The sequence below is a fragment of the Balaenoptera musculus genome, chromosome 18 (genome assembly GCF_009873245.2).
Source record: "Balaenoptera musculus isolate JJ_BM4_2016_0621 chromosome 18, mBalMus1.pri.v3, whole genome shotgun sequence".
Lineage (NCBI taxonomy): Eukaryota > Metazoa > Chordata > Mammalia > Artiodactyla > Balaenopteridae > Balaenoptera > Balaenoptera musculus.
The window spans coordinates 70,250,241-70,271,561 of record NC_045802.1 but is presented as its reverse complement, the minus strand read 5'-3'; the positions used below and the strand labels follow the sequence as shown (position 1 = coordinate 70,271,561).

The following is a 21,321-nucleotide window of genomic DNA, read 5'->3' as shown; positions in this document are numbered from 1 at the left end:
TGCCTTCCATTTCCCCGCTACTCTCTCAAATTCCAACCCCACCAAACTCACTAGACCAAATGCTCTTAGTTCTGTGCCTCTTACAAACTTCCAACATACTCAGTGCCCTACATTTGACTTTCTTTTTGATGAGAGGGGAACTGGCAGTTGGTAGTCCAAAAGATAGCCCCTGACCTGTTCACGATGGGAAGGAAAGCTAGAGGCTGGAGTTGAGGTGTGTGTTTGGTGCAGCACTAAAAGATATTCCCCCCGGCTGTGTCAGCAGCCTGCCAAAATACAGCTCCTTGACTAGTGTGACAGTATTCCTTGGGGCAAGAAGAAAAATATGACAAGGCAGGAGGCAGGGTTTGACATGATACAGATTTGGGAAAATGAAATGTGACAATTGCTAATACCTTGGAGTTCAAAGAAAACTGGCACATTTCGGGTTCCCAACAGGTATTTAAGTGTATAGAAAGTGTATAGGTATTGAAGTGTAAAGAAAAGTGTTAAAATTACGTTGACTGCACTGTGGTTCTCTCCATTTTACTAGGGGAGCATTTACAACAGTGCATGATGGGCCAGCTCTTTTGGTTTTGTCATTTTTTAATTTCTTCACCCATATTGTATAATCACACAGGTGAACAACAGCTGGCTGAATTGGTATTATATTCATATATTTTTTAATTTTAATTTTAATTTTATATTGGAGTATAGTTATTAACAATGTTTTGTTAGTTTCAGGTGTATAGCAAAGTGATTCAGTTATATTCTGAATGTATCTATTCTTTTTCAAATTCTTTTCCCATTTAGGTTATTACAGAATATTGAGCAGAGTTCCCTGTGCTATACAGTAGGCGTGAATTGGTGTTATATTTACATGTGTTACTTAAGGTTATATTTCTTGTTAGTCTTTCAATGGATAGCTTAAAGCATATGGAGTGAAAAAAGGGCAATGATACCTGAATTTACTTCAGTGTAGTGCTCCTAACAAAAGCTATTTTGGTATAATAAATTGGTGAGTTTATTGGATAGAATCACAAATTCAATCTGAAAGTCTGGGTTTTCCACAATGGAGTTAGAAGAGTACACTGAAAAGTTTACCCAGCTGAAGGCAAATATCACTGATTTCATATTAGGACATGCTATTTCAAAATATTGCTTTACTGTATGAGATTTAATGCGGCCATCTGTAACTTAACCCTCTTTCAGGTGAGCACACATCTCTATAGACCCTTTCAAACATGTTTAAGAGTGCAATTAGGAATCAGACAAAATGGCCCTACCATTTGAATTTGGCTTCATCAGCTTTATTCAAGTCTTCTTGCTATGGAACGACCTATAGTACAATACAGTACCTGGTATTTTGTCCTACACAGATCATCAGTACATCCTATTTGTGTTCAGAATGTCAACTGAGATAAGCAGAAATAAAAGGACTGGTTAGCTGGTTTCTCCCCAGTTCTAACTCGCCGCCAGTTTCTCTCTCTGTGACTCCCCTGTTGGCTTATTTCCCCAGAGATGGGAGCTTTTCATTGTGATTTTAAGCCTTTGGGTTGTGAACTGAATATTTGCTTATCCCTTTGCTGTCAGCAAGGAATAGAGCGGTTTTCATTGCTGTGAACTTGTCTAAGAAGCCTAAATGAGCATGTGTCTGCCAATGGCCTTCCTGCAGGGCTCAGAAAGCTAAAAGAGCTCTTCTTGATAGAGGGACCCCATGGTCAGGTGGGTTCCAAGCTTTGATCTCTCCCCTGGCTGGCCAAGTGACAGACACTAGTCACTGTGGACTTTCAAATACCCCAAAGTACAACCTAGATTATGGTATGACATTTTCTTTGGAGTTTTTCAACTAGCTAGAAAAGCTTTCCATATGTCATTATCTTGTTTTTCTTCATTTTTAAATGTTATGTAAATTACAGTGGGGAGTTTTGTTTATGGTGTCCTCTACATGATCTGTTATTTATCTGAAGATTCACAAAATATATTATTTGAGTCAAAAATTATTTTTAATATATATCAAACACAGAATCACACAGCATCATTTTGTTGTTTTCATAAAACAAATGTCCCTAATTTAAGGCCTTTGGCTTTATAACCTTTGTTAATAAATAGTATTGGAAAAGGAATGTACCTAATTTATATTTTGTTCTAAAAAGCAGGATTACTATATTAGAATTTTATCTAAAGCCTAAATTCTTAATAAGGGGCTTCTGTGAATTAATACTATTCTTTTATCTTTCAAGACAATAATTATACAAAGTATCAAGCATGCTGACTTCAAAATTTCTTTTAAAAATACTTTTTTTCCAACGTGGATACCCCGGGAGGTCACTCCCCGGGCTCTGTCCTGGTGGCGTAGGGGAGCATAGGGCTCTGCCCCATGATGTACAGTCCCTTTCCACAACGTTGGAGATGAAGCTGGGCCTCGTCCGCGCCTGCATATTCCTACAGCTTCTCAGAGTCCTGTGGACAATGACTGAGGAGACAAACCATGCAGTGAGACATCTAGTAAACCAGAATTGAAAAGTGAAATAAGATTGTTATGTATGAATCTAATTCTTTTTTGTCCTTTTCATTCAAAAAAAAAAAAATACTTTTTAATTTATTCTAAAACTCCTCCTTGAATGCTTATTTTATGCTAAGGACTGTTCTAGGTGGGGAGGATACCAGTGAATAAATCAAAGTCACTACTCTCTTGAAGCTTCAGTTCTAGTGGAAGGAGACAGTTAATAAACAAATAAACAAAAAATAGTGGGTATTGGCAAGAGAAAATAAAGCGATGTGAGCAAGATAGGGCATGTTAGGTGAGAGGAGAGGGGTCTATTTTATAAAAGGTGATTCTGAGAGTGTCTCTAATAAGGGGATATTTGAGCAGAGACAAGTGACGGACAGATGGGTCTTGTGGATATGAAGGGAAGAGCATTCCTAGCAGAAAAAAGAGCAAATGCAAAGACCCTGTGGTGGAAAGTCCTTGCAATGGATGAACAAGTACAAGGAGGCCTTTGCACTCAGTACTTGTTGGATTTCAATTTTTTTCCCAGGTAACCTTCAAAATTTAATAGTTGGAAACTAGGAATTCATATCATTAAAATACTAAATTAAATGGAACATAATATTGTCACTTGCTATTTATTGTTATTAGACTTTTCAAAGGCGGTTCTAAAGTTTGTTCAAGCAATTGTCTTGAACAAAAAGAGGAGTGGTCTGGTCTTGGTTTTCTGTGACCCTGATTTTTAGTGTTTCTTTTTAACAACGAGTATAATACGTCATATTTACTTTCATAGATATCAGTCATAACTTTTCTTAAATTAATTTTAGGAATTGGATTTATAATTCCAATACCAGCATTATTTTAGTAGAAGATGAAAAATCAGAGATAAGGCCACAAGGGAATTAGGATACAGAGAAATTACAAAAGAGGTTATAGGGATAGTTTATATAATTCTGCCTTAGTTAACCTCAATGGAAATGATTTTTCAAGATACCTAGTAACTAAGTCAATTTTGCAAGTAACAGTTTGCAAGCACCAGATATTTTCTTTGTAATTCAGATTTATAGATAAAACATATATAGTAGTAAACATGACACAACTCAGAACATGGGCAGTATTATTGTAATACAGTTATAAGAACATCATCAGGGAAACACACAGAGAATTGTTTCTCACAGTTGGGACATTGTAAAGGGCTCCATGGAGTAGGTAGCAGGATCTGAGGCTTGAAGAATTGTAATGCTGGGCTTCCCTGGTGGCGCAGTGGTTAAGAATCCGCCTGCCAATGCAGGGGACACGGGTTTGAGCCCTGGTCCGGGAAGATCCCACATGCCGTGGAGCAACTAAGCCTGTGCGCCACCACTACAAAGCCTGCTCTCTAGAGCCCACGAGCCACAACTACTGAGCCCGCGTGCCACAACTATTGAAGCCCGTGAGCCAACAGCCCACACTCCACAGCAAGAGAAGCCACTGCAATGAGACTCCCGTGCACAGCAACAAAGAGTAGCCCCTGCTCGCCGCAGCTAGAGAAAGCACGCGCGCAGCAACGAAGACCCAATGAAGCCAAAAATAAATTAATTAATTAATTAATTAAAAGAAGAAGAAGAATTGTAATGTTGAAGATAAAAAGAATGAGAGGATGTTTCAGGTGGAGGGAAACACAGCAATGAGAAAATGTCATGTGCTGGAGTATGAAGTAGGATAGAAGGAATTAAAGAAAAATAATATTACTGGTAAATTAGCACACAAGAGATGCTCATTAGCTACCCATTATTAGAATGAATGCATGATGGATAAGATGATTGGTTATGGCAATTTCATCATATCACATGTTAAAAGAAATTTAAATTTTACACTTTAAGTTGTGGGGAGCCACTGGTGACTTTTGTTCATATATTTCTTTATTGAAGTATGGTTGATGTACAGCATTATATTAGTTTCAGATGTACAACATAGTAATTCAATATTTTTATAGATTATACTTCATAAAAAGTTATTACAAAATAATGGCTATATTCCCCTGTGCTGTACAATATATCCTTGTTGCTTATTCATTTTACATCTAGTAATTTGTGTCTTTTAACCCCATATCCCCATCTCACCCCTCTCCCTACTGGTAACCACTAGTCTGTTCTCTTATATCTGTGAGTCTGTTCTATTTTGTTATAAACACCTGTTTATTTTCTGGATTCCACATATAAGTGATAAGATAGAGTATTTGTCTTTCTCTGTCTGACATTTCATAATACTCTCTAGCTCCATCCATGTTGCTGCAAATGGCAGAATTGCATTCTTTTTATGGTTGAGTAATATTCCATTGTGTATATATTCCACATCTTCTCTATCCATTGGTCTGTTGATGGGCACTTAGGTTGCTTCCATATCTTGATGGCTTTTGATCAAGGGAACCAAGTGAGTGCTTTGAGCACCTGAATCATTGGAAAGCCATTTTATTTTATTTTTTTATTTTTCATTTATTCAACAAATATTTATTGAACACTTATTATGTTGAGACCTGGGACGGGTGCCATGTGAGATTTATTTTTCCTCACATAGTTTCTACAGTCCAGAAGCTAATAGATCCTTCTTAGCTTACTAGTGCCATCAACCAGCCTGTCTACTTCCTTCCTTCCCTCCTTCCATCTTTCCTTCTACCCACCCATCCTTCCTAGGCTTCATTCCAAAAAGGAGCTCAGAAGGCTGCAAGGACTGTTGGAAAGCCATTTTGGCTGTTGGTAAACCAAAAGTGCACTTTTGCTTACTTTTTATAGATTTTGTTAGCAGTTTAATTCTCCCTGTGACAGTCTTTGTGACTCTGAAAATTATGTGAATAGGCAACATTTGACAATAGGTGTTCATAGGATGAATATTAAGTCACCTGACAACCTGAGGTCTTAAAGAAAGGGCTTTTTAATACAGGATACAGGCTAGACAAGAAGCAGTGAACATAAAGTAAGCCCCAAGTAGATAGTTTTATTTCCCGGGAACTAAATGGTTCCAAACAATTTAGTTGGAAGAGTTTTGCCTTTCATTCTGAGTACTGGTTCATATTTCACTCAGATTTATCTCTGTCAAAAATAGTTTCATTTAAGGACACTTTGTTAACCTACCTTGACTAAAAAAAGTAGATTTCCCCGTAGTTGCTAGTGCTGTAGTCTGTGCGAAAAGAACCATTGGAATCACCCTTATTTTTGGTAGGCTCAGGGGTTGGTATCAGATGAAAAGATGTGAGGTTTCCCCGTCAGCTGGGAAATCCTTTTTCCTCTTAGGAATTTATTAGGTTATTTAGCTGCCACTAAGTTTAGCTTATAAGTAGAAATGGGAGCAGTGTCTGAAGCTTCCAGACTGATGCTCTCATTTATCTAAATTCCATTTCTACTTCTGCAGAAAAGAGCCAGATAATAAATCTGGTCCTCTTTCCTCCACGGTAGTAGCTCCCACCCGAGGGCATCTATTCTAAGTCTGGATAGGATGAAATCATGAGGACTGGGAGGTGCCTTAAAGATCACTGGGTCCTTCCTCTTAACTTCACAGCTGAGCACACTGAGACCAAAAAATTAAACTATTTCCCCAACAGTAACACAGGTAGAAAGATCCTATGTAAAATTGAAATAGGTGATGTAAACCTGCCTCTCCAACCTAGAGATCAGAGGTTAAGCATTATAGAAATGTATCAGCAGTGTGGTGGGCGCTCAGAGGATCTAGAAGAATGTAGGATAACCAGGCTTTGATGGGAGCCAAGCGAAGCGCAGCCCAGCCAGAAGCGGTCTGCATCTGATGTGGAACTGGTGCCATTTCTGCTGCCCATTTACTACCCTCTGCTGTCCTTATGGTCCTTAGCGGCCTCGATCATCACCTGCTCTTATTCACTACTGCCATCTCTACTTGACCAGGCTCCCTAATACACTGAGTATGTGCTTCATTCCCTGTAGATTCAGACCCCCACGTGAGAGTGTCTGACTGGCCATCTTCGATCCTAGGCGGTGCCCACGTGGCTGCGGCTGGGATGGGGAGGTGTTGGGGGGGGAGGGGAGCCAGGTGGGTCCCTGCCTCTTGCCTCTGTTGAGATTCTCCCCGGGTCTGGAGTAGTCAAATGACCAATGCCCAGCAGAGATCTGCACACTTTTGCACGTAGCTCTGTTTCTCGCTTGACTCCTAAAGCAGTCACTGGTCAGGCAGCTTGAACCAAGATGTGGCTCAAAATTGCAGCCCTTAGAGAAAAGGCATTTTTGTGGTTATTGCCATTGTTACTGTTTTTCTCATGTCAGAAGCAACCAGATGTCTGTTAAACCTGTAAGTCCTGGGAATTCTCTGGCAGTCCAGTGGTTAGGACTCCGTGCTTCCATTGCAGGGGGCACAGATTCGATCCCTGGTCGGGAAACTAAGATCCCGCGTGCTCCATGTGGCACGGCCAAAAAACAAACAGACAAAAAACCTGTAAGTCAGAGTTTCTCGAAGCATGTTGGAATACCGCCTGCATCAGAATCATCTGGGCGCTTAAAGCAGATACCGCATCCAAATCCGCGGGGCCCAGGTAAGGATGCACACTGAATTCTGAGGACCGTTGAGCTACACTCAGGGTCCAATATCTATGTTCCTGTGGGGCATTGCATACTTTCACTAACCGCCGCCCCTCCTCCCCCGGCTTCTTGCCAGTCACATAAGGACCTAGAAAGTTCTGCAAGTAGATCCAGAAGTGGGAGAAAGTGTTTAAAGCCCCTGAAATTATTTAGTTACTGTCTTTACGGTTACTATGTATCTATTGTTACTATGTCTTTATGCTCTGCAAGGGCAGAAAACTAAAATATATTAAGCTCCTACTGTGCACTCATCCTGTCTATGCTGAAGGAATTTCCACTGCAAAAGCCACATATGCATTTTAACTCGGTGCAGTGATTTTCAGTGTGGTCCCCAGGCAAGAAGCATCAGTGTCACCCGGGAACTTGTTAGAAATGCAAATTCTCTCCCGCGCCATCCCCAGACTGATGTATTAACTAGCTTTCTGGATGATTCTGATGCATGCCGAAGTTTGAGGACTGCTGCTCTAAGCTTCCTTGCCTGTAATATAAAAACAACAATAATTCATACCTCATAGTTATCCTTCATATTATTTTCTATTGTTTTCTGAAACTAAGCTAATGTACGAAAAGGACTTGGCCCGAGGAAAGTGTTGAACACAGAGTAAGAATATCATTGAGTCTATATTTAATTTCTTCAAGCTGCTCCTATTTTTCTCATTGCATACTTCCCAGTGAATCCATCGGTTGCCTATAATATAAGCAGTCATATTATGTTACATATGATGGTTATAGAAGGAATCCAGATGTTGTAAAGTTGTGGTACTTAAGGGAAATGAGGGTTTTTTCATTCCCCATTTTTAAAATAGTGACAAGACTATCCATTTTCCTATTGTCACTTAAAGCCATTTTAAGACTTATTCACGAGTAACTTCAACATGGCATTAATAGGCTTAGTGGGACTTTCAATTTCTTAATCTCAGATGGGGGCCAGTTTCTTAGGGCGAAGTACAATAATCTTTTCCTCGTCATCCTTGACACCCAGATAAAACTCGCTGAATCTGGACTTGCATTAGATTTTCAAAGTGAATCGTTTCGCAACTCAAATGCATGGTGAGTGACACTTTTCCAGGAGTGGGGATTGAGATTGAAATACGTGTCAACCCCACTAGAGGGTGACCTTTATCTTGAGTCAGGGTACAGATAAACTAAGGGCGTCCTCTGTGGCCACCTCGTTGCGTTGCTGTTCATTCAAGGTGAGGAAGAAGGCAAAGGCACCATTTCAGGCGGACTCAGACCTGTTTCTAAATGATCCAGTAGTCTGCCGAGGACATTTAAAACTGAGCTGTTGCATATTCTCAGTTTGTATTTAGGGTGAATTTCCTTCTTAATAAATGCAAGTCTGAATTTTTAGAATTCTTTAGCTGTTTCAATTCTGCTCCTCACATGCCCACTGCCCCCCCCCCCAAATAAAACACTACTGAAAATATGAGAAAGAGAGCTCTGTTTTGTAAAAACAAAATAAAACAAAAGGCTGGAGGATTTTAAGCTCCATTTGGTGATTTAAAAATATGACAAACAGATTCTCTAGATACCAAAGAACAGCCCAGAAGATGTTCAGACTGTGTTCAAAGAGTCGGTTTAGATAAAACCCTACGAAATTAATATTGAACACCAGATTCGGTTTCGCTTTCGTAGTTTAGATTTAAGAAATAAAATATTTGTAAATGTTAGAATAATAACTCCGCTAAAAACCTTTCAATTAAACATCAGACTTCACTGTTATTTTAAAAACCATCTTAGGGCTTCCCTGGTGGCGCAGTGGTTAAGAACCCACCTGCCAATGCAGGGCACATGGGTTCAAGCCCTGGTCCGGGAAGATCCCACATGCCGTGGAGCAGCTAAGCCCGTGTGCCACAACTACTGAGCCCGCATGCCACAACTACTGAAGCCCGTGTGCCTAGAGCTCGTGCTCCACAACAAGAGAAGCCACTGCAATGAGAAGCCTGCGCACTGCAACGAAGAGTAGCCCCTGCTCGCTGCAACTAGAGAAAGCCTGTGCGCAGCAACAAAGACCCAATGCAGCCAAAAATAAATAAATAAAATAAATTTATAAAAATAAAACTATCTTAGTAAATGTCTTTTTATAACATTTAAAATTAACTCAGCTTTTTACAACACTATGAATTCAAGTAATATTTAATGTGTTCTACATCCTTTATATATTAACTTGATTTTTTCTACTTTGATGTTTAATCATTTTTAACAGAAAATCTTAGCATAGGATAGTGCCAATTTTTTAATTAAAATATGTAGATTATACTATTTGCTTCTTTTCTCAAACTGTTGTAAAGGATGTTTCTAGAGCGCAGGATAGCTGTCGCACTGACAAAATCAATTAACCTCATGCAGAAAAAGACTACAGTAATTAAGCTTGGGTTCCTACATACAAATGATTTTAATTTTTATCCACCTCTATAAACCAGTAAAACATTGTCTTATAAAATGATTTTAATTTTTATCCACCTCTATAAACAAGAAAAACATTGTCTTATAAAATGTATTTATATTAAAACATGAGGAAAGGTTTTTCTGTGGCATGAATTAGTCTGAATCCATTTTTATCTTGCATCTAAGTTCATGAGAAGAGATTGCCTTTGGAAGAAGTAAGTCTTTCTTTGAAGGATGGGTGTTTTTATTGTTTTTATACTCTTGGAAGAAGAGATAACAGCCTGAATCGAAACCTCCCTTCCCAGAAAAATAAGCCTGCTGTGATTTCAAAATAAAACAGTGTCTCTGTGCAATTGCATATGTTTTTATATACAATTGGTAAGAACTGCTCTGATAACTTTTACAATTCTCACGCAGTAAAAGTTCGTGCATTACTTATCTGTAAAGGTTTACCCCTATGTTTAAAATTAGGCAGCCTATGTTTAAAATTAGGTATTTCTCCATTAATTAAACAACTCCCACTTTAAAACTATAGAAGGCATTCTTGAAAATGACATGGGGTTATGTATAAGCATACACACTTATAACCACCCCAGTCTAAGAATGATGTGGACCTAAACTCTCATTTGCAAATCAGAATTGGAAGAGGGACATGCGATTTAATTCCCTCCTGATGGTGCCACTCAGACTTACCTTCCAATTGCAAACTATGACTAAACTATGTGACTAATTTGCCTAATTGTCTATCACCTGTTAAGATTTGACAGCTTGTGTGCATATGGAGAGCACTCATCAGGCAGAATCTTCAATTCTCTCCCCAGTTTAAGATTAGATTGGCCCAACTTTTCTGAATTCCTTGAAAGTTGAAGGCTTCATTTAATCATTTTTAGCCAACTGTTTTGATTCTTCCTTTTTAAGGTAAAGTTTAAGAGGCAATTGACAGACATAAAGAAAGCTAGCTAGAAGGGAATATATGAGGGTTAAGAGGGTGGGGAGTGTGGAGTGAGAATTATTGTCTCATTTTATTCTTATCTTGTCCATCTATATGAGAAAATATAGATAACTTTAGCTATTCCTAATATTACTATAATGTCTCTTCTGCATTCTTTGTGCACAAAATTCAGAAATAATTTCAACCATTTATGTTGCAATTTTTATGTTTTCCAGACATTTTTATGTTTTCTATGTTATAGATAGTAATGATTCTACAGTATTTGTCTAGGTTTACATGTGTAGACTTTGATATCTATTTCTTTGTTTTATTCCAACCAGGTTGATCTGGCATATATAATATCTTCTGCCTAACTACTTAAACAGAAAGATATTTCATTTAACTTCCATTTATCTTGGGAAGTGTATTCCACTTAGTATTTTAACTCTGGTTTACAGTTAAATGAGGAGAATTGGTGCTTGATTTTTCTCCAGGTTTAAGCACTATCGTCATTCTCTTCACCATTATCAGTGGCATTTTGGATTTTCAGTTTCTCCATTTACAGAATGGAAATTATAGGCAATGTCAGATTATTTTTGCAAAAATGACAACCTATTTTTTATCATTAGAATAAAGCTGTACTCTAATTATATGGTGTAAAAGCATTAAAAACACGGAAAAAGAGAGGACAGCAGGGAAAGATACCCTTTGGGCAGAAATTTCAGCAACAAAGAAGACGGTTCTTCTCTACTTATTTTACCTGATACATAATTACCTTGAGGCAGGAGGAGGCACATGTGTTCAGATTGGCCCGTGTCACCAGCCATCTGCCCTGGAATGCTGAGCCTCCAGGAGGCAGCATCCTGGACTAGCCCCTGCCAGCCTGGGAGCCTGAGCGAGGACCTGGGTCCCTAGGCGCTTCAGCGCAGGGAATATATATATATGCGTGTGTATATGTGTGTGTATATATATATATATATATATATATATATATTCTTTTTCATATTCTTTTCCATTATGGTTTATTACGGGATATTGAATATAGCTCCCTATGCTATATGGTATATACAGTAGGACCTTTTTGTTTATCTCTTTTATATATAGTAGTTTGTATCTGCTAACCCCAAATTCCTAATTTGTCCCTCCGCCCTTCCCCTTTGGTAACCATAAGTTTGTTTTCTATGCCTGGGTCTATTTCTGTTTTGTAAATAAGTTCATCTGTGTCGTATTTTAGGTTCCACATATAAGTGATATCATAGGGTATTTGTCTTTCTCTGTCTGACTTAATTCACTTAGTATGATAATCTCTAGGTCCATCCATGTTGCTGCAAGTGGCATTATTTTGTTCTTTTTTTATGGCTGAATAGTCTTCCGTTGTGTATATATACCACATCTTCTTTATCCATTCATCTGTCAATGGGCAAACTGAGGCAGTTTTAAGAGTAAAAGTTAGGGCTCCCCTGGTGGCGCAGTGGTTGGGAGTCTGCCTGCCGGTGCAGGGGACGCGGGTTCGAGCCCTGGTCTGGGAGGATCCCACATGCCGCGGAGCGGCTGGGCCCGTGAGCCACAGCTGCTGAGCCTGCGCGTCTGGAGCATGTGCTCCGCGGCAAGAGAGGCCGCGATGGTGAGAGGCCCGCGCACCGCGATGAAGAGTGGCCCCCGCTTGCCACAACTAGAGAAAGCCCTAGCACAGAAACGAAGACCCAACACAGTCAAAAATAAATAAATAAATACATCATTAAATGTTAAAATGATAATATTAAAAAAAAAAATGAGCTTTAAAAAAAAAAAAAAAAAGAGAGTAAAAGTTACCTAGCTGGTATAAAAGGCAAAGAAACAGGATTGCTTCAGACACGGGGGTGTAGAGTCACCATACTGTTAGGTTCTCCAAATATAGGTCTCCTGGCCGTGCTCCCTGCCTGATGGTTGGAGGATGTTTATTGAGCTCTTACTATGTGCCAGGAACTCATCTACATACTTGGGAATAAAACAAAGGTCCTATCCCTCACGGAGGTTACATTCTGGTAGAAAATAAGCAAAAAGTCTAAAGAGAGGAAAAGGAACAAAGAGCATGGAAAGAGCTTGGGGTGTGCTGCAGAAGCGCTAAGTGGGTTGCAGCGTTAAATGGAGTGGTCCGAGCAGGGCGATTTGAGGTGAAATTTGAGCAAAGACTTGAAGAATGTAGAGAGAGAGCCATCCAGGTATCTGGGGAAGATCATTCCAGGCAGAAAATAACCGGAGCTGAGACCCTAATGTATGAGAGTCTCTGACATGAATGAAGAAAATCGGGGAAGCCGGTGTGGCTGGCAGGGGTGAAGGAGGTGAGAGTAGCAGGAGGTGAGGTACGGGGAGGAGACTGGATGCAGTGGAAGCTGTCATAACTTGCCCTGTGTCTGCATAAGCCAATTAGAGTGAAATAATTGTCCACTAATTATGACATCCAAGTTGAACAGTGCAGGGGAAACCTCACTGAATTTGTGTTTTTGGTTTTTTTTTTAGTAACAGATATTTGATTTGACCTGAAGTCCACCCTTTACTTGAAATATTTTCAATTTTTTATTTTTTTGATTACTCTGCCACAGAGTGATGTGAAACATCTATATTTGCATATCCCCCTATTGGCTGCCTTTAGCATTTCCTAAATTATTTACTGGGACAGGGCTCACATTCTCTCTGCAGCACTCATTTGAGGTCAACTCCTGGTTAATGGCAGGAGCTTGGAGAGATGTAGAAAAGAAAAGCAAGTATCAGAAAATAATCCAAATATAGTTCATAGCTTTGGCTTTGCAATGTCTAGTCATCACCTGCAAAAATTGGGGAGAGGTGTAGGTACTGGTCTTGTTTGCTCAGAGTGATATTGACACACGTTTGTTTTTCCCAAGCATCTCCAGATTCTATTGGGGCGGCAGGAGTGGAGAGGAGGGAAGGGCAAGCTTCTCCCTGTCCTAGAAAATTACAGGTACGCATGGACTCCCACATGCCGTCCAAACCCAAATTACTGACAAATTAGGTGCTCCTGATTGAAATACCTGAATGAGGAGCTGGCAAACTATGGCCTCCCTCTCTGTTTTTGTACAGCCTAAGAGCCAAGAATAGTTTCTAAATTTTTAAATGGTTGTAAAAATCAAAAGAATAATATTTTGTGATACATGAAATTATATAAAATTCAAATTTCAGTGTCCATAAATAAAATTTTCTTGGAACACAAGCCACACCTATTCATTTAAGTGTTGTCTATGACAACTTTTACGCTGGAAGGGAGTTGAGTACTTCTGCAGAGACCGTATGGACCACAGAGCCAAAAATATTTACTATTCTGCCCTTTACAGAAAATAGTTGGCCAACTCCTAATTTGGATAATCTAAGTTAGGTCTCTAACTTCTTAGTTTATTAGTATCTGCTATCCTGATGACCTCTGTGTATTATATAATGGCATTATCTTCTGAAAATTACTGGGAAAAAGAAAATCCTTTTAATACCAATGTACTAATTAAAGTTATTTTGAAAGAATGTACCCAGGAACTGTTTGTAAGGGTGAGTGAGTAAATGAGTATTTCTATTGTTAAACAAATGCCACATAACCAACTTCTACTGATTTAGATATTATTTGAAATAACATATGCCACCAGGATTCACCTGTGTAGAGAGATTTCTCAAATAGTGTAGTGTCTTAATTCTGGCTACTGTAACAAAGTACCATAGACTGGGTGGCTTATAAACAACAGAAATTTATTTCTCAGAGTTCTGGAAGCTGGAAGTCCAAGGTCAGGGTGCCAGCAGGATAGGGTTCTGGTGAAAGCCCTACTCTGGGTTGCAGACTGTTGCCTTCTCTTCAAATGGCAGAAAGAGAGTGAGCTAGGTCTCTGTCCTCTCCCTGTAAGGGCATTAATCCCATTCATGAAGGCTCCACCCTCATGATTTAATTACTTCCTAAAGGCCCCACCTCCAAATATGGTCGCATTGGGGATCAGATTTCAACATAGGAATTTGGGGGAGGGGAGCAAAATATTCAATCAATAGCAAATAGTAAGTTCATGGCCATAACTTTCAACCATGAAAATATGTTTCATTTCTTTCAGTGAGCGAGACTTGTTAAAAGTTTTGTGGCAGTGTATGAGTTGTTCTGATTTTTAACTTTATAATAGAATTCTTCCTTTTTGTATCTTTTATGTGAGTAGAACTAAGTATAGTATCCAGAAAGAGTGATTCATGTTGTCAAATTGCACCGAATGTCTTAGGAATTAGCATCCTTTAAACCACTAGTAAGAATTTTTTTAATTAACTTATCAACAATAATAAAAATTTGCAAACCACAGAACTGAAGGGAACAAAAGCAATATTTTAAGCTGAGAAGGGAGAAATAAAATGGAATTAAGGTCCCCTTTTATCACAGTTTAAATTATAGGCATATGTATAATACCATATATTATATATGTGCAAATATGTAATGTATGGTGTGTGTGTGTGTATTTGCACATACACAATATAAGGTATTACTGAGTTGCATTTGCACATCATGTTTAAAATTGGGTTAGACATAGTGAAATCATGCCATTAAATATGTATTCTTCATATATTTAAAATATTGCAAGAGAAAGAAAAAGTTTAGTTTAATGTTAATCAATTCCAAAGTAATTTCTTCTTCCTTGCTAACAAAATCCCCCTTTTATTTGAGTGGGCCATATGCTCTAATCAGGGAAGTTAATAATGCTTGATTTAAGGCTTAAATTTTAGACCCATCATAGCAGCCCCATTTTACTTAACCAGCAATTATTCTAGGTGTGGGTATATGCCCTTATTCTGACCAATGAAATAAATAATAAGCTCTGTTAAGGAGCTTCTGAGAAAATATTTCCTTCCTCAAAAAATAGAGACAGCCCTTTTATCCCCCCACCCTCTTCCACATTAATTGGGATTCTATTCTATGAAAATGTGATGGTTGGATCTATAGCAATATTTTGTGAGAGAAAATCGCCAACACATACATTCAAGATGGCAGAAAGGAGAGAGAGAGAGAAAAAATATATATATGTATATTTTCTTGGTGAAATCAGAGGCACTGATCCAAAGCTGGAAGCACAAACCCTTACAGACTTTTCAGATGAGAGAGAAGTTCAAATTCTAATATTTAAGCCACTGCAATTTAGATAGTCTGTTCTTTGCTCCTTGTAGCTGCACACATTCTGAAATGATACAGAGACTGACTTTAGCAAGTATTTTTAGTTATTCTTATAAGTGCTGATTTTATCATCACTCATTATAATAAGGCTTGTTTGGCTTTTTTACTGCTCTCCTTCTGTACCTTATATAACTGATTAAAGTTTATATTAAATATTTTTAAAATTTATTTACATCAGATTCTAACTATCTTATGTTTACTTCTCTGATTAGCAGTGCATGAGAACATTGAGAAGATAAACATGCTATAAATCTATTTTTCAAATGTTGTTTGTGGTTAGGCAAAAGCAAACGCTTCAGATTTCTACTTTTCTCTTTAATTGTCCATTCTTTAATCACAGATTTCATTAGAAATGTGCCTCTGTAACTTTGCTGGTTACTAACTAAAGTCCATAGTTTACATTAGTATTTACTCTTTGTGTTGTGCATGCTATGGATATTGACAAATGTAGGACATATACAACGACATGTACCACTACAGAATCATACAGATAATTTCACTGCCTTCAGAGGCCTCTGTCCTCCACCTATTCATTCCTCCCCCTACAGCCCCTGCAAGCCACTGATCTTTTTACTCACTCCATAATTCTGCCTTTTCAGGAATGTCGCAGAGTTGGAATCATACACTCTGCAGGCTTTTCAGATTGGCTTCTTTTACTTAGTAATATGCATTTAAGATAACCCATGGCTTGATAATTTCTTTTTATCACTGAATAATATCCCACTGTGTGGATTTACCACAGTTTGTCTCTACATTCGTCTATTGAAAGCCACCTTGGTTGCTCCCAATAGTTGGAAATTACAAATAAAGTCTATGCAGGTCTCTCTGAGGATGCAGATTTCACCTCATTTGGGTAGATAGCAAGGAACGTGATTGCTAGATCATATGATAGGTTCTCTTTTTATTTTTTCTATTTATTTTGATTTTTTTGACATGGACCATTGTCAACGTCTTTATGGAATTTGTTACAATATTGCTCCTGTTTCACGTTTTGGTCTTTTTGGCTGCGAGGCATGTGGGATCTTAGCTCTCTGACCAGGGATCCAACCCGCACCCCCCGCATTGGAAGGCGAAGTCTTAACCAGTGACGGCCAGGGAAGTCCCCGGTTATCTTTTGAAACACAGTTTCAGCACCTCATCCGCTTTCTTGAAAATCTCTGGGGCTCATCTTTGCTGATGAGAAAGTCACAACCCCACGGCACGGCCAGCACAGTTCGCTGTATCCCAGCTTCACGTCACCACACGGACCTTAGCTTCCAGCCACACTGGCCCAAGACTCCTACCTCAAGGGGCTTCTCGTAATTTCTAGAAGGCAGTTCTTTTCCTTCCAAGTGGGATGTTTTTTCTCTTTCTTCTTCACCTTCACAAACTCCGATTCACCTTTCAAAAGCAGTTATACTCCAATAAAGATGTTAAAAAAAAAAAAAAAAACCTATAGCTAAATAACATCATGTTTCAAAAGCTTGTCCCCTTCTCCAGAGCAGGAATAGCTATTCCCTCTTCTAGACTCTGCCTCTTATGTCTTCAGCACAGCATGGGAAGCTCCGTATTGTGATTGCTAATGTAATATTGATCCCCTCTACTAAAAGGAAATTGAAACTCTTGAAAACACACACACACACACACACACACACACACACACACACACTACTTAAGGGAAACAATTTAAATAAAACATTGTGGAAAATTACCCTCTAAATATTTGAAATAATGTTCTATAAAAGGACAGAAAGTACTATGTACACTTATGTTATACATGTAAGCTTTATTTTGCCCAAGAATATGGAACTGCAGTATGTGACCTTTCAAAAACAGCAATAAACACACACCAAATGTCATCCAGTTCCACAAGCAAAAAACCTACACACTTTGCTTGACACTCCCTCTGCCTTAGCTGCCAGGTACAATCACAGGGTACTGACTATTTGACCTCCTAAATATTTCCTCAGTCTGCCCTTTTCTCTCCACGCCACTCCACTGCCAAAGTCTTGCCTGGTATTGCAGTAGGACAGACCAGCATTCTTGTATCCAGACTGGCTCTCTTTTCCATTCTTCGCACTTTAGCCAGGGTGGTCTTTCCAAATGCCTACCTGATTGTGACATGCTCTGCATAAAAACTTTTAATGTTCTCCCAGTGTTTCTACGGAAAGACCTAAACTCTTAACGTGACTATCTAGTTTGGCACATGGTTAGCACACAGATCTCAACTCCTACTGCTGTCTCCTTCACACTCTGCATTCCAGTTTTGGTTTTCTTTTTGTCCTTCAAATGGTCTGTCTCTGCTTCTGCCCCAGGGCCTTTGCACATGATGTTGCCCTCTCCAGGAATATTCTTCGCCCCACTCTAAGCCTAGTGAACTCATGCTGATGTTTTAGATCTCAGCTCCGATTTGAATATTTTCCCATACCAACTCAGGCTAGGTCAGACATGTTTGTTATGTGTTCTCATGGAAATCATTCCTTTTCTTGTAGGAACTTGTCCTATTTTGTAGTGATATGATCAGTAGTGTAAATAATTGTCTCCTCCCCTAGACTTTATGCCCCAAGAGTACCAACTATATCATTTTTGCTCATTGTGTATATCTCCAGATCAAGAACAGTCACTGGCAAGTATATAATGTCTAAAATTCATGCATTTATTTAACCGATAAACAATGGATAAATAGATGCATGAATCTTAGATATTATTAAGTATAGAATAATGGAAACATGTTTCCAAGTGTTCACAGTATTCAAATTTATTATGTAATATCTGGGACAGAATGTTTAGTATTTGTTTAGTATTAGTATTATTTATAATTAATATAATTCTTTCCATTTCATAGTGTCACATTCTCAACTAACAGCCTGAAAGTAAAGCCATTTAATTCATTAATGCCTGTAAAATTTCATAATATAACATGAAAATAATTCAGTGGTAATTAGACAATTAAATCCATGGCAGAATTGAGCTTCATGGTGACAGCTTCACCTGGGTAGAGTCATTTAGCCAATAGGTTGACATTTTCCTCTCCCCAGACACTCTTCTTCCCAGGAAGTGTTACTGTTTCCTCTTTTCTTACTTTCCTGACCTTTCTCTTCAGTGTTCCATGTTTGTCCTTTTGTGTTAACCTTTGGAATTATCGAACAACTTGCAACCAGAATCTGGGAAGTCATGGCCAATGTGTTTCTAGCTAATAAAGCAAAATCAAAGGAAAGCAATCCTCAGGTTGTCATTTCAGCACCACGTGGGCTTCCTCTGTATTCCACACCTTCAGTGTTGATGATGATTCTTTTTCTTTTTTTTCTCTTTGTTAGTGTTAGTGATTCTTTATCAGATACTGACCTCTTTTATTCCAGTAAGATGATTTATTTGATATTCTGGGGGGGAAAATTAAACCTCTTACATTTGGTTCCTATTTTCAACATTGTTATTATTAATAATTATTTGCTCATTAGCAGTAATATGTACATAAAATATCACATGGATAGAAATAAAAGCATCTTAATCCATTCCTTATGTGGACCTATTCACTCAGAGATGTAAAATCATCATCTATGACATGGGATAATGCTATTCTTCTTCTTGAAGCATTTTTAACAGCATTATTAAATCAAACAAAATATATGTGAATGGCCTTTGAAACTCATAAAGCTCAATACAAATTAATATTATTCAATGAATTTTAGGAATATTGTAGAACCTACTTGTACTTCCTTCATTTTTCTATGGAAGCTTGCATTTTATAGGTTGGATAAATGGATAGTTTTGATTATCTGTTTGGTTTTGTTTTTGTTTATACAAATAAGTGGTTTTGACTGGGTACGTTTTTATTAGGAAAAATCCACAATGCAAACACACACAAAAAAAGTTTTATGGAAAGGTCTAACTTAAAGTGGAGCTTAAAGAAAAGAAAGTAGAAAAAGCTTGTAGATGCGTGTAGAAATAGGCCTAAGGAGAGAAGCATGCAGAGCTGTAAGAATAGTTTTAAAACATAGTTCAGAGAGTTAGGTGGAAGAAAAAAACTGATGAAAACAAGCCCATGTTCACTCATAGAATTTGGCAAAGTGAAAGTCACAGTTAAATATTTGGCATTTTTATATTCAGTTTCTCAAGATAACACGGGCCAAAACTTACAAGGAGATGAAAGAAAACGTTGATAAAGGAAGATAAAGCAACCAGACTCAGTTTGGGTAGGACACGGTAAAATATTGAATTGATCAAACTACAAAAACTAACAAACTTAATTTTTTTGCACAGCAAATTCTGCTCTTGTTTTGGCTAACAAAAAGTTCTAGTGCAATGAATTGAAAATGTTTGCTACTGTATGTGATAATATCTTGGTCTAGTTAAATATAAAAGAGCTGAATATTTTCTGCAGCATTTGTTCCACTCAGGAAATCTTTGTTGCATCACCATTCCCCACTCCCACCATCACCACCACCGTTAGTACCCTGATGCTAAGAACACAGGTTTTTTTGGTTTTTTTCCCCCAAAGCTTTAGAATCCCTTAATTATGCACTCATTTCTTAAATGCTATCTCCCTTTATTTCTTTCTTCTATTTCTGGTATATGAAATGTTTGAGGGACCTAGACCAGGTAGAAGATCACACCAAGTCAAGTCCTAATCCAAACTCAACACTCAAGAGACATTAGGGAAATGGAATGAAATAGGAAATAAAATAAACACTAAGATGGCTGATAATTTTAAGTAATTTATCCAGGGGATTTAATAATCTTTTCTACTCCTTCCTTGAGGGTCATTCATTGGAGAAATTTTGTTCTGGAACTATTTTACTTCCCTTGCGGTTGCCCTGCCTGCTGTCAAGGCACATTTCCTGTCTTTGATTCCCTTTTAGAGCTATGTATACTAGGTTGACCAGGTATAACCAGTGAGGTCGAGCCGAGGTCAAAAACTCAGACAGCCGAGGATCCATTCCTGCTCTACCACTTACTAGCTGTATAAATTCTCACCAAGATACTTAACTTTAGCATCATACTTTGTTAAAAGGAATAAAATGAGGTAATTCGTGTAAAGCATTTAGCATTGTGACTGGCTTACATTAATAAAAAAATAATAATTGCTACTAATTCTCACTTTAGTTCTCCTTTAATTAGATTTATAGTCACATCCAACCCTGTATATAATAGAGCGGTGTTCCCTAGACTATTTGCGGTGAAGGATAGTATTTTTAAAAATTTTCCAATCTTTTGCAGAGATATACTTTCAGAAAATATAATCAAATTAAGTTACTAGAAAATATTTTAAGTACAAAATAAAAGTCCAGAGTTTTTATTTTTATATTCAACAGTTAGTAAAAATATTTTGTTAAATTGCTATAGAAGTTTATAAGTGTTTTTGCTCAGTTTTGTACTTGTTTCATTGCAGACCAGAAATAAATAATTTGTAGATAGGTGCCAGTTCGTGGATCATGCTTTAGGTATTACTATGATGTGGGCTGTGCAATAGATTTTATTATTTACCTTTTGAATGAGGTAACCTCATTTCTAAGATGTTCAAATGCTTACTGATATTATCATGGTTAGTATATATATATATATATATATATAAATTTGGCTTTATGTAATATGTGTGCTGTAACAAAACTACACGTCACTAACTGAATCTGAAAAATCCTTAAAATAAAGGATGAAGTAATGCCAACACTCTGACTTCGAGACATTACTAATCTCTGATGAAGCCTGTGAGTATTTCTCAGACTAAGAAACTCTTTGCATATTACAGTATGCATCTGCTATTATCATGACATTATTCACTCTGATTGTTCAGAAA

At 37.9% G+C, this 21,321-nt stretch overlaps 1 protein-coding gene and 1 non-coding gene across 4 annotated transcripts in view; both read left to right on the top strand.

Annotated features, from left to right (window-relative positions):
• FGF14 (fibroblast growth factor 14) overlaps nucleotides 1-21,321 on the top strand; it is a 621,870-nt gene that overhangs the window by 581,642 nt on the left and 18,907 nt on the right. The window lies entirely within an intron of this gene.
• On the top strand, nucleotides 2,286-2,486 carry LOC118884479. The gene has a single exon (XR_005017310.1). It is a non-coding gene; the product is annotated as a small nucleolar RNA SNORA73 family (small nucleolar RNA).